At 39.3% G+C, this 20273-nt stretch overlaps 1 protein-coding gene across 2 annotated transcripts in view; it reads right to left on the minus strand.

Annotated features, from left to right (window-relative positions):
• SMARCA1 (SWI/SNF related, matrix associated, actin dependent regulator of chromatin, subfamily a, member 1) overlaps window positions 1-20273 on the minus strand; it is a 776730-nt gene that overhangs the window by 301900 nt on the left and 454557 nt on the right. The window contains exon 26 of one of the 2 annotated variants that reach the window (XR_004679781.1): window positions 4485-4570. The exons of the other annotated variant lie outside the window; for it this stretch is intronic. The gene's annotated coding sequence lies outside the window, so the exon portion shown is untranslated. The remainder of the gene's footprint in view (window positions 1-4484; window positions 4571-20273) is intronic. 2 annotated transcript variants of the gene reach the window in all.

The following is a 20273-nucleotide window of genomic DNA, read 5'->3' on the forward strand; positions in this document are numbered from 1 at the left end:
TTAGTCAGTGTTGCTGTGTTAGATCATGAAGCTTCATGCCCCAAACCTCTCAACCAGATGAGCTTTAGTGATGGACACCAACAGGAAAGCCTAAGCCAAAAGTGTGCATAGGGTAACTCCTAGCATCTAACCAAGAATGGTATAGAAGGGCCACACTGGGCCAGGTTCTCTGGAGAAAAGGGATTCTAATCTAAGGGAAGAAGGCAAGACTAGAATTTTTGGCAACAAAGTATAATAATGCCTCTGGATAAAACATGAATTTGCTGGCTCTGGAGAGGATCTTTTGTTCTCGGGAGAGAATCTAAGGAATACAAACCTTACATGAATTAAAAAAAAATCTCTCCTATTTTCCAAGGCAACAGAATATAAAACATTTGCTCTGCTACCTGGTTTCTCTCTCTCTTCTGTACCTATCACTTTATGTTCGTAGTCTCTCTCATAGTTGAAGGTTACACTTTTACAATACATAGGGAATACAAGCCTTCAGCTATTCAATTTCTAGAATATTCTCTGGCCATGCATGTTACAAAGATCTCATGTCTTTTCCTAAACTATTTTGAGACATTATTTCATAAGGATAAAATGCTAATCATTTAGTGGTACTGTAGCCTAATTTTTACTTGTTTTTGTGGCTCTAGCAAGATATTCAAATGATCACATGTTGAGATGTGGCAAGGAAGGCGTCACAGTCCAATCACCTGGAAAGAAGCTGGGAGGAGACAATGAGACAGAAAAAAGCAGAAAGAGTAGGGACAGATTGTGGTGAGAAGGATGAAATAGGGAAAAAAGAGATTTACTCAGGAGATAAGCTTTAGCAGATCCACATACTGAGTTCCCTAAGCCAGCAGGGTCAATTTAGAATTGATCTGGGAGACAGAAAGTTTGAATGCATTCTATACTTGTTTCTGCTCCCCACCAGCACATTATATTTTGATGATTGGTCTTTTGGCACAAGACTAGAAAATGCATAACTGTGAAGGCAGAAAGCATTGCACATATTAAACAGTGGTTGGTGTAACACACATTTAGTGTAGCTCACAGTGATCTGCATTTGCTCCATTTCAACCCACTGGACTGCTAGCTAATGGGAATTGGAGCCTGAATGTCTAGTCTGGGGCAGAATACACCCCCTGGAATTTTTTTTTCTGAATCTCTATTTATCAAGCTCCCTGACTGATGTAAAAATCCATACAGCAGAGACGGCATCAACATTTTTTTTCTTCCAAAGAAAAATACTCTTTTTCAGGTGGTTCATCCTCTAGGCTGCAGACTAAACACAATTTTTAAGTCTAAGCATTAATTAGAAAGATAAAGAAATGTATCTCCCTTTGTTCAGAAGGAGAATTCTATTGAGCCTTTGACAATGAAGCAGCTTAAGGGACATACTGAGATGCTGTTTCTGCACAGAGCTTCTGTAGAAGGAAGATAAAGAGCTCACTCGTGGAGGACTCTGGCTTTCTGCCATACTCTTGCTGCTTCCTCTGGACTCCAGTAGGAAGTAGAGTCCTAAAAGTAAATAAAAGGTCCACGAAAGCCAAGAAGAAGCCTGTGACATGAAACCACAAACCAGAATACTCCTTTGGGGCACCTTATTGCCTCAGAAAGTCTTTGTGAGTTTTTGTTCCCATTTTAGGCCCTGCTGCTTTCCCCTAGCGTCAGCTGACAGATTACAGTGAGCTCACAAAGACAGGCCACTCAAGAACCCAGTCAAGATAGGTTTCTCATAGGCACAGAAGGCTCCTTGAAGTCACACTACTAGTTTATCAGGGGCCTCGGGGGGGGGGGCGGGGGGGGGAAGGGGTGTTCCATTTTGCCCATCCATAGACAGTTTGCCTTAAAAAGTATCCTTGGGGTGCCTAGGTGGCTCAGTCAGTTAAGCATCTGACTCTTGATCTCAGCTCAGGTCTTGATCTCAGGGTCATGAGTTCAAGGCATTCAGGCCCAGCATGAAGCCTACTTTTAAAAATAAAGAAAAATTAAATTAAAAATAAAAAGTATCCTTGGTAACAGGGGAGAAGCTGTAAACAGCAGCACCCTCAAGGCCACCTCCACTGGGGATTGAATGCAGGGCTTGATGAACACTATATACCTCCTGACAGTGTGCCCAGGGCCTACTCCATGCAGCCCCCTGACTGTAATCCCATGCCCTTTTCCTGAAAGGATTGGCCAGTCCACTCTACTATAGTTCCTGCTGCCTTTAGGCCATTCTCACATCTCTCACTTGATCCCACCAGTCAAAACCTTGGCTTTTTTTCTTTTCTGTTTGGATTTAAGAAAAGCTTTTGATTGAGGCATAATATATATACAAGATAATACACAAATCCTAAGTGTCCAGCAGAGTGAATTTTCACAAACTAAACACATCCATGTAACTGATACCCTGACGAAAAATTAAAACACTGCTAGCATCCCAAAAGCTCCAGTTCCCTTTCTAATCACTATCATCCAAGGATAACAACTATGCTGACTTCTACCAGCATAGATGCATTTCTTGTGGTTTTGTGTTTTATATAAATTGAATCCTAGAGTATGTACTTGTGTCTAGTTTCTTTGCTCACTATTGTGTTTTAGAGGTTCATTCAGATGGGTCAGATATAGTTTTAAATGTTCATTCCCATTTCTGTTAATTATATATTCACCCAAAGTAATACTAATTTATTTATCCATTCCACCACTAAGGGGAATTGGGTAGTTTCCCTATTTTTAGCTGTCACAAATAAGGTTGCTTTGAACATTCTAGCACAAGTATTTTGAGGAACATATATATGTTCTCATGTACTTTAGCTTTCCCATCTCTGCCAAGCTCAAAGCTCTCTGCCTAATTCCAGATCTCACTAGATAGCAGCCAATAGGACTGATTAATTATTGTGATTTTTAATGCCAAGGATAGTAAATAGAGCTTAGAGTGGCCCCCATGTTAACACCCTGCATAATCCTCTCCCATTGAGTGTAAGTGAGACTCATGATTTGCTTCTCAGTAAGAGAAAATGGCAAAGGTGATGGGCTATCACTTCTATGATTAGGCGACATTGTATTTATACACACACATGTATTTTATATATATATATATAGTTACAGCTATAGTTATATAGTTATAGGTATAGTTATACAGCAATAGGGATGTGATGTCACTGTGATCACACACACACGTGTGCACACACACATGTGCACATGTGCACACACACACACATGTTGCAAAGAAGCCTATAGAAAAGGCCACCTAAAAAGGAACTTCAGATAGCCTCTAGTTGCTGAAAGTGGCCTCTGGTTCACAGCCAGTAAGAAAACAAAAATTTGAGTTAAATAGCTGCAAGATTATGTCTACCAACAAACTGAATGATCTTGGAAATGTATTTTTCCCAGTCAGGATTTCAGATGAGAATATAGTTGGCCAACACTTTGATTGCAGCTTTGTGAGAAACTGTACAGAAGACCTACCTAAGCCATGCCCAAACTTCTGACCTACAGAAACTGAGATAATAAATGTGTGCTGTTTTAACTCACTAACTCTGTGGTAATTTGTGACATGGTGTTATTAATTTTCTATTGCTGCTACAGAACCTCACCACAAACTTAGTACCTTCAAACAACACATGTTTATTAGCTTACAATTCTGGAGGTCAAAAGTCCTAGAATCAAGGTGTTGGCAGGGCTGTGTTCCTTCTGGAGGCTTTAGGGGAGAATCCATTTCCTTGCCTTTTCCAGCTTCTAGAGGCCACTTGGATTCCTTGGCTCATGACCCCTTCTTCTGTCTTCAACACTGTCTGTCTCTCTGACCTCTTTTTTTTTTTTTTTTCATCATACTTCCTTCTCTGACTCTGACCTTCCCACCTTCCTCTTATCAGGAACCTTATGATTTCACTGGGCATACCCAGATAACCCAGAATTATCTCCTTATCTAGAGATCCTTAATTTAATCGCATCTGCGGTCCCTTTGCCATGTAAGGTAACATATTCTCAGGTTCTGAAGATTAGGATGTGGACATCTTTGGGAGGCCATTATTCTGCCAACCACTTGCTGTAGTAGAAAACTAATACACCAAGTATCATGGGAATTGCTCTGTTCCGAAATGCTGTTCATCCCATTACATCAAATAATATGATTATAGGGATTGTCCAAGCAGCAACAAATCCTCCTCCAAAGCCTGTTATCTCTGAAAGTTCATGTATTATTTCAATAAATCATTTAACACATTCTGTGAATTCTTTCTGGAGAATCACTGACAGAAGAGAAATACATACTCTACTGGGGAAAAAAAAGTGTCTCTCTTTTCCCCCATCTTCATGAGGTGAGGATGAGTATTTACATGGGAACACTTAAGAAAGCTTCTTTCTTTTTATAAGCCAATGCTTTTTGAGCTAGACTAGATAGAGGGGTGTGTGGACTGTTCTTAATTTAACATACAGCAACCCAGATGTATCAATTAAAACTATGTTTGGCTATAAGATAGACCCCAAATAACCGAAGTTCATTTCTCTCTTACATGAAAGTCTGGAGGTAGGCAATCTAAAACTTGCAATTGCAGCTGTGGTCCACTAAGTCCTCAGGGACTTCATATTCATCCAGAAACTGAATGAGAAGGAAAAGAAGAAAAAAGAATGTGCCAATTTTAATAAAAGTTTCCCAAAACTGCATCAAAGTTCTACTGTCATCCCATTGGCATAAAATGGCTACATCTGACAGCAATAAAGAAGTTCTTTTTGTGGACATCCATAAGCCCAACAAGAAATTGATAACTGTATTACTGTCAAAGAAGGGTAGAATGGAAACTGGGGATAACTCTGTCTGTAAGGAAAAGCCAAGGATATGGTTTGAATCTGATGACCTTAAGTAACCATATTGGAAGCCTATGGTTTTCTGGAGACCATTATTGTTTAAAAAAAAAAAAAAGTCTTACTGGGTGCCTGGATGGCTCAGTCAGTTAAGCATCTGCCTTCAGCTCAAGTCATGATCCTGGAGTCCCGGGACTAAGTCCCTCATCCAGCTCCTTGCTCAGTGGGGAGTCTGCTTCTCCTTCTGCCCTTCACCCTGCTCATGCTCTCTCTCACTTTCTCTCTCTCTTAAATAAATAAAATCTTTAAAAAAAGTCTTACTAAATTCAAATGGCATCCTGGAAATTACCACATACACATACACTTGAATGTTTGAGAACCACCCTCAAATATTCTGTTCCCTCCCTTCACATCACATTAGTGTCTAAGGATTTTTTTTATTATTTTATCTTCTGTATACGAACTTCCTTGTTCTCCATTGCCAGTGCCATAACAAACCTCATCATATTCAATCTGGATTAGTGCAACAACCTGTAGGAGGTTAGCAGAGATCTTGCTTCCTATTTCTTCTGTCCTATTCCACACCATACCATACACCCAAAATATTATCCATATCAGTCACCCGGTTGAATTTTACAAACTCATCCATTACACTGCTCATAAATATCTTGCCATGTTTGAATCTGATGAAGCGTTCCCTAATGGGCCACATCAGAAAGAACCATTATAGGCCAAGTCTTCTGGCAGGAGGCAAAGTTCCAAGGTGCCACTGTATACCCACTTCTTATTTCTTCTCTCATAACCATCCAGGGCTCTTTGCTTTGTTCCATTAAGGTAATCATATCTTGACCCCTCTGAACAGAGTTCAGACTTTCCCCACTCCTCCAAAGCAAAGTCTATGACCACATACGTGAAGGGCATTATCCCTGAAACCAAACCTTGATTTTTATATATGCAACAAGAATTATTTACTCCTCCTCTTCAGGAGCCTGATTCTGAGACTGGCAGGTCCTTCTTACCACTGGTAAGGGTCAGGAAAATAAAAAATGATGCAAGATGGAAATCTGGATCTAAACAAAGGAATAAAGAATACTGGGAATGGTATTTATAGTAAATATATGGGTTTTTCTTATTTTTAAAATCTCTTCAAAAGCTAATGGACTATTTAAACAAAAATAACAAGGTAGTGTGTGGTTTATAACATATACAAAAGTAAAATGTATGACAATAAAAGCACAAAGGTAAGAATGGGAGAAATAGAAATAAAATATTATAAAGTTCTCATATCATATATGAAGTAGTATAATGTAACTTGAAGGTACACTGTGATTAAAGATATTTGCTATGAACTCAAAAGTAACCAGCAAGATAAAACAAAGAGTTATAGCTAATAAGCTAACAAAGGAAATAAAGACAGAATTATAAAAATATTCAATTTATCCAAAATAAGGCAGAAAAAGAGGAAAGGGGAACAGAGAACAGATGGGACAAATAGAAAACAAATAACAAGATGATAGATTTTTTTTTTAAGATTTTATTTATTTATTTGAGACAGAGAGAATGAGAGAGAGAGCACATGAGAGGGGGAAGGGTCAGAGGGAGAAGCAAGCTCCTTGCTGAGCAGGGAGCCCGATGTGGGACTCGATGCAGGGACTCCAGGATCATGACCTGAGCCGAAGGCAGTCGCTTAACCAACTGAGCCACCCAGGCGCCCCAACAAGATGATAGATTTAAACCTAATTATATCAATCGTCACATTATATGTAAATGGTCTAAATACCTGAATTTAAAGGCCAAGATCATCAGATAGAATAGAAAAACAAGACCCAACTACATGCTGCCTATGAGAAACACATTTCATATCTAAATATATAGGCATAAATTTAGGTAAATATAGGCAGGTTAAAAGTAAAAGGATAGAAAGTAGGTATCATGTTAAAATTAATCAAAAGAAAGCTGAGTATCAATATTACTATCAGGAAAATTAGATTTCAGAATATTACCAAGAATAAAGAAAGCTATTTCATAATGATAAAAGGGTCAATTCATCAAGATGACATAACAACCCTAAATATTTATGTCCCTAATAACAGAACTTCAATACACATGAAACAAAAACTGAAAAAACTGCAAGGAAAAATAGATAAATTCACAATTATAGTTAGAGATTTCAACATCTTTTCTCTCAACAATTGATAAAACGGATTAAGCAGAAAATCATGATATAAAATATTTTAAGAACGCTGCCAAGCAACTTTACCTAATTGATACTTATAGAGCACTCCACTCAATAGCAGAATACAAACTATTTTCAGGTACACATAGAACATTACCAAGATAACCATATTATGGACCATAAAACAAGTCTTGATAAATTTCAAATTCAAGTCATAAAAATTATATTCTCTGTTCACAATGGAATTAAATTATAAATCAGTAACAGAAAGTATCTGGAAAATTCCCTAATATCTAGAAAGTAAATACTACACTCCTATATAACCCATGGGTCAAAGAAGAATTCAAAGGGGAAATAAAGTATTTTGAACCAAATGAAAACACAACCTAACCATGGTTGGGGTTACCACCAAAGCAGTACTTAATGGGAAATGTATAGCACTAAATGCTTATTTTAGAGGAAAGATCTCAAATCAATGACCGGAGCTTCTACCTTAAGAAACCAGAAGAGGAGCACATAAAACCCAAAACAAGTAGAAGAAAGAAAAACAGTCAGAGCAGGGAGGACAGAGCAGGAGGAATTACAAAGGGGCATGAGGAAACTTTTAGATGTATTGAATATGCTCATCATCTTGATTGTGGTAATGGTTTCACAGATATATACATACCACCACTTATCAAATAGTACACTTTAAATTGTACAGTCTTATTATGTATGTCAAGTATACCTCAATAAAGCAGGTTTTTTAATGTAATCCAGATAGTATAGTAAATGTTCTCTTTGTTTCCAGTTGGCAGTTTAAGTACCTAACCAGTTCCTTGAGCCTCTTCCTTGCTGAAGAATGAGCCACCACAAAAGAGAAGATGAAAATGCAGGTGGCTATTTGCCAAATGGTTATAATAAAACCTGACCCTGATAACTTCACAGGGTTCTGTGAAGATCAACGTGATAACAAACAGAGCTCATTACAAACTTAGAAAGTGTTATAAAAATGTAAAGGGATTATCTCTCTAGCTTCAGGTTTCCTGGTGAAGTGAATAATAGGACTAACCACAGTCAAATTGGGAAGTGGATAAAGTTTATCTTTGTTTCCATTTCCTGGCCCCGATGCCATCATGCTTTGTGACACCCAAAGCCAGGGAAGGCTTAAACAGGACCTCATTCTGCAACTCTTTCTCCTTTTCTCTCTGCTAAACCTCTGTCATGCTTTCTGTCTCCCCTGGAGACTGTGCTCTCAACTAAATGACAGTAAAAGCTAAATAAGCGATTCAGATAAATGACTTTCTTAAAAGCTATTTACTAATACATTGTCTTTGACTCTTAGTGGTTTACTATGCCTTAACACTGGTTAAATACTAATTTCAACAAAATCCTTCACTGACTGGCTTTTACCAAGGGGTGGCGTTTGGAGGTAGATGACCCCTTACTCAGTTTATCCTTTCAGAAACTAAACACTTCTTAGAAATCCCTTCTGTTGAGTTTAGAGTACTGCAGTTTTTCTGCTCTAGTTATTTTATTATAAGCCAGGGATCTATTACATGAGCATTCCTAGAACTCTTATAAATTTCTTCCCTCTCCCCCTACATATGTGTGCACACCTTTAAAAATAATAACAAAGCAGCTCCAATCAGTAACAGCACTGCAATGTACAATTTCATCCCTTGTATATCACTTCAGGATTATAATTAAATCATTAAAATGCATTGCTAATCTGTAAATCTGGTCTCATTAGCATAAGCATGCTCCATAATTACTAAACACACAGTGAATGCTTGTGATTTTAATAGGCTTTTGGACTAGTAAGCCTATGTGAATGCCACTCCACACATGGTAGCCTAAGAGCTTCTGGAAGAGCTTTCTCCAATTTTGTTCTGTTTGTCAGGCCAGTGGCATTGGTTTTACTTTTTTTGGAATAGGTAATAGGTTCATAGAGGTCACTATCAGACCTCTAGCAAGCTCTCTTAACCAGTTTTGTTTTTGTTTTTTTTTTTTTTTATGTAGGTAGTCTGAGACGGTCTAGCTCCATCTTTTGAAATAAAGTAGAAAATAAAGAGTTATTTATAGGATCAGTCTGCTGGAGTCTGAGAAAATTATGAGAAGAGAATCTAGTCAGTTGGCAACTCTACTTGCCTAAATGTCCTTGAATCATTTTCTTACCCAAATATTTTTGAGATGCTATAGTTACTACCTCACTGCACTGAGGGTGGATTTTTTCTTGTTTTAATTCATTAACTTCCAGCTTATCATTGTTGTTCTAGGATGTGGCTATAATTGAGCATCAAGCTTGTTTTTTGTTTTTTGGGGGGTTTTTTTGAGAGACATGCAATGTACCATGCACTGATCAGTTCCACTGCCAAGTAAATGACCACATTCTCACCAAGCTAGCCATGGCTCATTCCTCCCCTGTGTTACTATGCACTGCACATTCTTTTCTGGGGCCATCATACCTCTTCCCCTACCACAGGATTTGATTACAGATGCCTACTTCCCTCTACCATGGAGCCACAGTCTGCCAGCCTCCCCAGCCCTGATCACAAAGCTGAAAGAAAAGGTCTGTGGTGGAAATAAAACTTTCTCCCTGTCTACATCGTCATCTTTTCTGTCTTCTCTCTAGGCACATGATCTGACAGTGGACATTGGGAGAGTTTGGGGGGGAGGTCCCCACTAGTTGAAAATAACTCACCCACCTTCTCTCCCAAGGTTACTAGATGAATGGGATGAGATTTGAAAACTTGTTTATTTTCTTTCAAAAATTCTCCAATAGCTGGGGAATCCTCTTTCTCTTTTTCCACCAATATTTTCAAAGAGAAAAAAAATACAACAGAGGAGATAAATGGTATTTTAGAGTATTGAGATGCTAAATACAACTTCTAAATTTAGAAGCAAGGAGTCTTCCTGAATTCTCCCTAAAATGGCCCCCTGATGTGCTTCCTCCTTTTTTGTATCTAATGAACTCCCCCTAACACTGTTCTTACAGGATCTCTGGGGCCCATATACAACTTAGATTTGCACTGTCCTCCAAAGATGTGATCCTTTCCTACAATCTTCATTTCTGAAGGGCCTGTGCCTGGATGTGACTATGACAGTATTTTTTTAATTATTAATTTAGAAGGTGGGGGTGGATTCCCCCTGGCATTTTCCTCCTTCCCTTCCCTTCATTCAGAATGCAAGTAGTTGCTCTGTGCTTATTGTCTCAGAAGAGGCATGTGGCAGAGTAGAAAACAACTAGCTGGCCAATCATTCTGGCTTTTAAGTTCCAAACCTGAAGCCCTTAGGAGAAAAGGATTCTCTGGTAAAGACAAAATGTCTAAGCCCCACCTATGAAGGAAGATGCTATCCCACAGCTGGGGGAACTAAGAATCTGAGAGAGGGGAGTTCCCTAACCCACTTTCTGACCTTGCCTGCAGGGCAACAGCAAGATGACAGAGAATGAGATCTGTTGGTCTTCAAAGTAGAAGAGTCCAGAGCCCCTAACTTTCAGATTTTATCCCAAGGAGACAGCAAGACCCCAAAGAAGAAAAGGCAATACAGACCCCCTGTGAAAGGCAGAGATGGATAAGAGGATGCAGGGTGAGTGCATTCCTAGGAAAACCTTATCTTTTCTACTCATCTTCCCTCTGCTGCCTGAGAATCTTCTATATCTGAGTCCTTTTCAGCTCAGAAAGGCTTTATCATTTTCAGGTAGGAATCTAGCCTGTCAGTGTACTTTTGTTGTGAATATTTCCCATTAGAACCTCAAAAAATTGGGGCATACTCATCTCTAGACTACATGGACTTCCTATTGGCATTCCTCAGTCCAAGGGACAAGAAGAAATAAGTACCCCAATTTCCTGACTGGAAATGCTGGAAAGGGCTACAGGACATGGACAAAATATCATCTTAATGAGTCAGTTCATCTAAAATCCCTTTTTTGATATAAAATATTCATTTTTGAATCTTGTTTTTATAAACATGTATAATTTATGTAGGAATTTAGTATCAAATACCTTTTAAATTCCAAAAGATGATTGAAAAGCACATCATATAATGAAAATATAAAACATTTTGGGTTTGCCTTAATATTAAACAATGCAATCATATGTAGACCTACAGAATGCAAAATCAGGAATGGGGGCATGGCATATTTCATCTCATGCAAGGATTATGATTTCTGTACTGAAATGAAAATATCTAGAGCTTTATTGTAAATATATTCTAAACCTTGTGATCTCAGTGGAAATTGTTCTAATTCTAAACTTGTCTCATAAATTCTAGCAAAGACAGATAATCTGGAAATGTTTCAAATCTACAGAAAAAAATCTCCTTGAAGCTTCCAGGTAGATTTTAAAGATGTGTTTTCCACTAATTACTATATTTCATTTTTATATACTCTGGTTGTGTTTTCTAATATTTTAAATTGGCTTTTAGAAGTTTGAATTTGTATAGCATTAAGGTATTTATCCAAGAGCCTCTAAGAAACTAATATTCTTCAACACAAGTATATACAATTAAATAAGGATTTTGGTAATGTATACAAAGTAAAATTTGAATTGTGAGCCATGAATCAAAAGAGGGTTTGGGGCAAAACCTTCAGAACTTTAGAGTAGTGTTTTTGTTAATCATATGGAATTCTAATATTCTAGGTATCATCTTGATCCTCAACAGAAAGTTAAAGATAATGAATGTTACTGCATTAAAATAATACTAGTTGGAAAAATAATTTTATAAACTACAAACTCTGGTTAACAATATATAGCATGATCATGTAATTATTAAAGGTATGTTGCAAAGAAGAAGAGCATGTAGCTCAGAAAAGAGAGCAAGAAATTAAGTAGTTCTAAGATAAGAACAGAATTCAGTAGAGTTAAAAAATATTTGAGGGGCGCCTGGGTGGCTCAGTCAGTTAAGCATCTGCCTTCAGCTCAGGTCATGATCCCAGGGTCCTGGGATCGAGCCCCCCATCGGGCTCCCTGCTCAGCAGGAAGCCTGCTTCTCCCTCTCCCACTCCCCCTGCTTGTGTTCCCTCTCTCGCTGTGTCTCTCTCTGTCAAATAAATAAATAAAATCTTTTTTAAAAATTTGAAAATGTGAAGTTCTAATATTACTAGAAATTATATAATAGGAGTCAGAATTGTTTCATTCATCCAGAAATCATATACATGAATCTTGTACAATTGTATATGGAACAGAACCTTGTAAACAGCATTTGTAATTTTCTATCATCTTTAGGTAGACAGATATATGGACCCTCCCCCCTCTCCTTTAGTTCCCATCTCCACCATGCAGAGGAGTAGTAGAGACCTTCATTTTCTAAAGCCTAAGAATTATCAACTGCTAAAAGTCAAGGCTCAGTGGGTTAAGCAACTGCCTTCGGCTCAGGTCATGATCCCGGAGTCCCAGGATCGAGTCCCACATCAGGCCCCCTGCTCAGCAGGGAGTCTGCTTCTCCCTCTGACCCTCCTCCCCCCTCTCATGCTCTCTCTCTTTCTCTCTCTCAAGTCAATAAATAAAACCTTTAAAAAAAAAAGTCAAGGCCTTCAAATTGAAAGCAAATAATTGAATGAAACTATCAGACAAATTCTTATATAACCACACAGAATGAGGAGTTAAGAGTGATTTTAGAAGAAATATGATTGTACATTCTTAGTGGGATGCAGCTAAGATCTAAAAGAACTATATTGGGGTGCCTGGGTGGCTCAGTCACTAAGCGTCTGCCTTCGGCTCAGGTCATGATCCCAGGCTCCTGGGATCAAGCCCCACATCGGGCTCCCTGCTCCGCGGGAAGCCTGCTTCTCCCTCTCCCACTCCCCCTGCTTGTGTTCCCTCTCTCGCTGTGTCTCTCTCTGTCAAATAAATAAATAAAATCTTTAAAAAATAAATAAATAAAATAAAAGAACTATACTGAAAATCTTGAACTTTATTTCATAGCTTTATTGCTTAATATGTATTGTTTTGGAACTCTTCTTGTTTTATCAGATTAAACAATTATATTTATTGTATTAGGAATCAAAAATTTAGAAAGGAATTCTTTACCTTTAGAAAAGAACTGGAAATATCAATATGAAACAAGAAAAAACACAAATATTTTCTAGCTTTGTTCATTGAAATGACCCAAGAGCAATGAAACCCCCACAGTGCCCTCTAGTGCTCAGATTCTGGTCTCTGATACTATTTTTCCACCAGGAGGAATCACAGCTCCTTGGAGAAACGAGTGATTCTATGTCTGGGGCAGAAAGGTACAAAATAAGCCTGGAAAATCTTGTGCCAGAAAGCAACAAAGCTTTTGATTATTAGTGGATAATGTGAGGAAGACATAGGAACAATTTTTTTTTTAATTTGAGAGAGAGACAGAGTGTGGGCAGAGGGAGAGGGAGAGAGTCTCAAGCAGACTCCATGTTGAGCATGAAGCCTGACACGGGGCTCAATCTCATGACTCTGAGATCATGACCTAAGCTGAAACCCAGAGTTGGATGCTCAACCAACTGCACCACCCAGGCACCCCAAGGATAAAATTTAAAAGAGACTTCCCCTGGCCAAAGTTGTAACAATTTTGTATGTCAATCATACCTCAATAAAGTGATTTTCTAAAAAGAGAGAATATAATGACCATAGTTGATTAAATATATGAGAAGCCATATTCCCATAATGATACACAAAGAGAAAATATAAGAGGTGATTTTAAAATGAAGGGGGGAATCAGAGGGGGAGATGAACCATGAGAGACTATGGACTCTGAGAAACAAACTGAGGGTTCTAGAGGGGAGGGAGGCGGGGGGATGGGTTAGCCTGGTGATGGGTATTAAAGAGGGCATGTATTGAATGGAGCACTGGGTGTTATACACAAACAATGAATCATGGAACACTACATCAAAACTAATGATGTAATGTATGGTGATTAACATAATAAAATAAAAAAATTAAAAAAGAAGGTGAATAGGATAGAATGCATTTCTATGGAGTTTTATTTCTCAGTCATGAGGCATTATTGATTAATTTATTGTATCAGTGGAGAATATAGAAATTAAAATAGTAAAAACATCATTTGGAAGGCATTTTCTGACTCCAGAGGAATATCAGAATGGCCCATAGTCTGTGGTCTTAAATCAGACAAAGCCAAGTGAAATACCTAGAACTCAACTGGGTATAAATTTAAGTACTCAAGATTTATATGGTTTTAAGAATATGAATGAATGTGAAAAGTATTAACATATCTCAGGATCCCAACAATTTCCAAGTTCTTTAGAGTGAGAAGAAATATATTAATAAAAGGTTTTATCAACTGGAATGGAAGCTATAGACCTTATGACATAATGTATAAAACTTTAATCCAGGGAAGTAGGCTAAGTAGCTGATTACTCACCTCTTAAGGTTATGGATCACTCACAGAACAATCATAAATAGGGTTCAAGATACCCTATCAGGGTCATGAATGAGAATCCAGTCAGCCTTCAGGCCTAAATCTCTGGTAGTAAATATCTTTATTTAGTTGGTATGGTAATTCTTCTTTATGTGGATGATTTAGAATTAGGTATAGAGATATTTAAAAGAGATAACCCATTGTACTTATATTTTTGTGTTAAGAAGAAAGCTGTGCATATTTGATATTTTATATATTTGTGATACATGAAAGAATCTGCCCTGTCCATAACAGCCTTGTAAATCTAATTTGAAAAATGTAAAATTAATTTGGAGTTAGGATTTCAAAATGAAATCTTGTTTTTTTCCCAGTATTGAAACATTTAAGACCCTTAAGTCTTGTCATTTTTATAAATTTATTTAATTTTTAAGAAATTTTTAGTTTCTAGGCAGATTTGTTAGATAGGACAGTTAAAATACTAAAAGGGCCATGCTCAAAGTGTTACAGCTGTTAACACTGCTTCCCACACAGACGCACAGACTGTCAGCTCACAGCAGAAGCCCCTCTGTTCTTTCCCCAGGTCCTACCTGTCCCCTCAACATGATGGGGCCTCACTAAGAGGAAGCCTGCTTGGCCAGCAACCTACCCACTCTAGACCCTGTTCACTATACCCTGACCAGGATTCTATGGCCTCTAAGTCCCTCCTCCCCATCCTTTATGGGATATACCCAGCATATCCTTTAAAGCACACATGGGTGAACAGGAGTGTATAATGGAATAAATTTGAAATGCTGAAATTATTCTGAGATTTTCCAATATAGCATCTTCTCAGTGTACACATGTCTTCTCTTTGTGCTAATTATAATGCAAGGAAACTGCTACAAATGTGATATAGGACACAACTAGGTTGAAGGACCTTCACCTGCCCACAAATTGATTTTATTGACTATTTCCAGGAAGTGGAATACTCCCATTTCTTAGTTGTCATGTATCATTTTTTCTGGATGGCCCAAGGCTCTCCTCTGCAGTGGGGATGATGCTACTACCATTGCTTTTAAAAAATGCTCCAGGATACATTTTTTCCTGTGGAATTTCTCTTAACACGAACTCATTTTTTGTTTTATGGGACAAAATTTCCAACATGCACTTAAAGCTATAAAAAATCAAATTTCAGGGGCGCCTGGGTGGCTCAGTTGGTTAAGCGTCTGACTCTTGATTTCAGCTCATAGCATGATCTCAGGGTTGTGAGATCAAACCCCCGTCAGGTTCCACATTGGGCATGGAGCCTGCTTAAGATTCTCCCTCTCCCTCCCTCTAAAAAAAATCAGATTTCAAGCACATATTCTTTACCACCCTCAAAGCTCTGGCAAAGTAAAAACAAAACAAAATCTGCGACATTAAGCAAAGACTAAGTACATTTTGCCATGAAAGCAGGCCTTAAGTGGCCTAAGGCCCTTCAAATTATGATAAATCTGTGAGCTGCAAGTCACAACTTAGCCTACATGCAGTTGTCCTCCAGATAGTAGTCCAGCACTTTCCTTCAAATGTTGAAGGATACATTGCAGTCTTATAGTCAAAGACAAATGTCTACATTTCCTTTCAGAATGTATGCAGGTTGTCAGACCAACACTGGATTCCACAACAAGATATGCCAATGAGGAGGACTAGGTCTATGCAAAGAAATTCCAGAGAGGAAACCACCTCAAACTCAGAGGTGCCAGGTCCTATGAAGTTCACTAGATCCACCCTGTCTTAGTTCAGACTGCTATAACAGAATACTACAGGTTAGGTGGCTAAAACAACAAACATTTATTTCTTATAATTCTGAAGGCTGGGAAGTCTAAGATCAAGGTGCCGGCAGATTCAGTGTCTAGTAAGGGCCCACTGCCTGGTTCATAGACAGCTGTCTTCTCACTGTGTCCTCACATGGTGGAAGAAGCAAGGGAGTTCTCTGGGATCTCTTTTATAAAGATACTAATCCCGGGGCGCCTGGGTGGCTCAGTCATTAAGCATCTGTCTTTGGCTCAGGTCATGATCTCAGGGTCCTGGGATCCAGCCCTGCTCTGCAGGAAGCCTGCTTCTCCCTCTCCCACTCCCCCTGCTTGTACTCTCTCGTGCTGTCTCTCTCTCCTTCTGCTGCTCCTCCTGCTTGTGCTCTCTCTGTCAAATAAATAAATAAATAACCTTTAAAAAAATAAATAAATGAAGATACTAATCCCTTGTGGGGGCTCCAACCTCATAACCTAATCACCTTCCAAAGAGCCAATCTCGAATCTGTGTGTATGTGTGTGTGTACACATATATGTATATGTATATGTATATATGTATATATATATGTGCGTGTGTATACACATATGTCTCCTGGGGGTTAGGTTTCAACATAAGAATTTTAGAGAAGACACAGTCTATAGCACCCCCAACAGCTGTGTGGGCTCCAGATCACCTAATAGAAACATACATCTAATTGCAAGTCTGCTGCACCTGTGAACCAGAGTGCCAAGGACTCAAGCCACAAGCCCATGAAAACAGGGCAACCCTAACTCCTCTACAAAACAGACACAACTTAAGCTCTCAAAGCCTAGATGGGAACTTCTAGGTTTCCAAAGCTCACAGCATGTTTAGTCTAGGAGGAGAATGGGGTCATTCTTGGCATCCATGACTCATAGAGGGGAAGACCTCAATGAAGTCTCAAAGAATGCAAGAGCAGATAACCTTGGGACTAATTGTATGAAATGGGAAACAAGAGAGCTAATTAATACCAACTAGAGTCTTCTTAACCATATTCACCTTGCTTACCACTGTAGTTTGCCATCATCCACCAAAAAGGGCTTCCTTTCCTACCTCTCACCTTGTCCATCTCCCTGGAGTGTCTCTTATGGTGATGGTAAAGAAGTATAATCCTTGGCAAAGCCTATTCATAGCCAAGTTAATGCATAGATAAAACTGTGTGGACTCACAATCCAAAGAGGACAAAATATGAGAAAGAAATTAGCTCCTCCATTAAAAGGCACTGTCCTGTGTTAGTAATTAGAAGAGAAAAAGTGCCGGCATAATGATGTTACAGAACCTGGACTGGATCGCCCGACGGAAGAACCAAGCAGCACCTGGAGATCTTGGAGGATAGGAGGTTTATTTAACACTGGCGGGCTCAGAGGAGAGTGTTCTCCAAAGGTCTGAGCCCCAAGCACAAACAAAGGGCGCAATTTATACACCTCTACTTCTGCATACTTGGCACTTTTGGAGCATGCGCAAAGTGGGGCAGGGAGAAGAACCCGGATTGGTCCACGTGGGAAGCAGAGCAGGGAGAAGAACCCAGAAGAGCCCTGGGGCTAGGACTGGGACTCTCTCACTGGCTCAGTCGGCCCTCTTAGGACACAGATTTTCCTTATCAATGATAGATCTCTAATATTACACTAGACTAACACAGTAACGTCCCCCTTTCAAATGATGTTACTAACACTTCTTTTAAGTAGGCTTTTGGAAGTTTGATAACTTAGGACTACTTACACCCCGATGAACGTCACCAGGTCTCACTACCTCCATCTGAGGATCATAAGGATCTTCATCCCCTGCTATCACAAGACAAGACAATTCTTGGGAAAGGATCTTAGATTGTACTCATATATAAAAGATACCCTGAGATTTTGATGTAAGGATCAGGGATGTGGTGGATCTCAGCTTCTGGCTAGTGAGTAATTTTCTACTCCTTTCCTGTAATATACTTCTTATAAACAGAAAAGACTTCATTTAAAATTCTGAATCTGCACTCTCTTTTTCTGTAACAAAGAAAATTAAGAAAGCTACATTTCATGCACACCTGAGTTTGGGACTGAGATTCATTGCTGCTGCAGGTGCACATGAACAGAATTTCTAAAGATGGGAGTGTGGGGCAATTCCTACTGGCAGCTTCTATGGGAACCAGGTTACTGGTCTAGAGAAAAAGTGAGAAGGGAGAGCCAAGACAGGAACCCAAAGGTGTCTGAAAACACAGATACACACAGAGCAAGCATGGTGCTGCAGTGAGAAAGTAGGAGGGGCCTTCATTCCCCGAGTTAATGAATGCAGTACATTTTTAGATGCTTTCTGCAGACTGGGCAGGGAAGGCTTAAGGCTTGGGGATGCTTTGGGCATATTTTTCAAATATTTGTTTAACATGAATTTAGTGGGGGTAGGGTAAAACTGATATTTTTTTACTAAAAACTGAGTCATTTATTAATTTACTCCCACTCGCCAAAGTTATTTTAGCAGCATCTTTTCTGTTTCATTCTTGCTCTCCATTTTTCTTTTGCAAATTTCTGAACCAACCAATTTCTTTTTTCTTTTTTTTTTTAAGATTTTATTTATTTATTTGACAGAGAGAGACACAGCAAGAGAGGGAACACAAGCAGGGGGAGTGGGAGAGGGAGAAGCAGGCTTCCTGCAAAGCAGGGAGCCCGATGTGGAGCTCGATCCCAGGACTCTGGGATCATGACCTGAGCCGAAGGCAGATGCTTAACGACTGAGCCACCCAGACGCCCCTGAACCAACCAATTTCTTGAGAGTTATATTAAAAGGTTTAAAGTTTAGTTAATAAATCTTTTATTGCCATTATCAGGACTATGCCATACTTGATTGGTGTCAGAATTTCAGCTATGACTGTAAAGTGAGTCTGTGGTGGTGCTATTTTTTTTTTTTTTTTTTAATTTTCACTCAGGGATGTTGCCTACTTTGGATGGAGCAGAACCAATTTGCATGTCACTAGTTATGTGAAATTCTGTATGGAAACCTAAATAAACTGGCACTATATTGCTAGTTTATTCCAGTAATATTTTAGGGCCCACCTAGACTGGAAAGCTGTGGAAAGCCTTCCAGCTGGCTGCCTTTTAATTGGCCACCTGGCCTGAGTGAGGGGGAAGAATGCCCTGTGGGCTTACTGGTACTGCTCAAGAGCAGACACTTCATTTCCCAGACTGGCCTACTGGACAAAAACTAAATGTTCCAGCCCGTTTCTTCAGTAGAAGGCAGGTTTCCATGACTTCCCCTCTGACTTGTGCCTCTCCCAGTGGCCCAGGTGCTGGAATTGACCATGGCATTCCCATACACCCAGGACCTTCTTCAGTCTACATTCTGGCCCCCGGTACTAACAGTGGTGCTTCATGAGGAATGGCGATGGTGTCATTCAGGTAAGGAGTTGGAGGGCAGGCTTGCCATGGACCAGGTATGGAAGAGGGATATAAGGCAGTAGATATACAAAGAGAAAGCAGGCTGCAATAGAAAGGAAGGAATATTTCTGTCCAAAGGCAAATTCATTCAGCCAAACCAATTTACTCTAGGCACAGACAGTAATGCTCACCTATCCTTGTCACAATGGCACTTGAGTATTTCGGTGCTCTCAGCAGGGAAAGGTCAAGAGCAGAAGCTGCCACTTAGTCCCTACTCCTACTCCCCTCCTTAGTGATGACATTTTCTGAACCCCCCCACCCACTCACTTCTTTCACAGCCTAGAAATGCTCTCAAATCTCTGGGAGAAATGAAAATCAGATCACTCTTTTGAGAAGTTAAGGAGTTTTGTACAAAGGCCAGGAAATAGGAAATTAATACTAGGTGGTTAAATGAACTGTTAAAACAAATCAGGCATTGGGCTTATTATCTGCCTAGCCCAAAAACAGAAGAGTTGGGGATAGGAAAAATATACATATGAAACACAAAATGAAACAAGGCAGTATGCTAGAGACCATGAGGTACTCACTCATAGTTACTTTTATCTGATGTATGAATCCCCAAGTAAAATAAAGAGGAGAAAAGTCTAGATTGGGAAGGGAGGGTGATTTGAACCCTTAGTTCAGTGGTTCTCAACCAGGAATGATGTGTCCCCCTGGGGACATTTGGCAATGTCTAGAGACATTTTTGGTTGTCACAACTGGAGGGTGCCTCTGGCATCCAGTGAGTGGAGGCCAGTGGGTTGCTAAACACCATACAATGCACCGGACAGCTCCCACAAAAAATAATC

Source organism: Mirounga leonina, unplaced genomic scaffold, assembly GCF_011800145.1.
Source record: "Mirounga leonina isolate KUSES-001 unplaced genomic scaffold, KU_Mleo_1.0 Mir_101664, whole genome shotgun sequence".
Lineage (NCBI taxonomy): Eukaryota > Metazoa > Chordata > Mammalia > Carnivora > Phocidae > Mirounga > Mirounga leonina.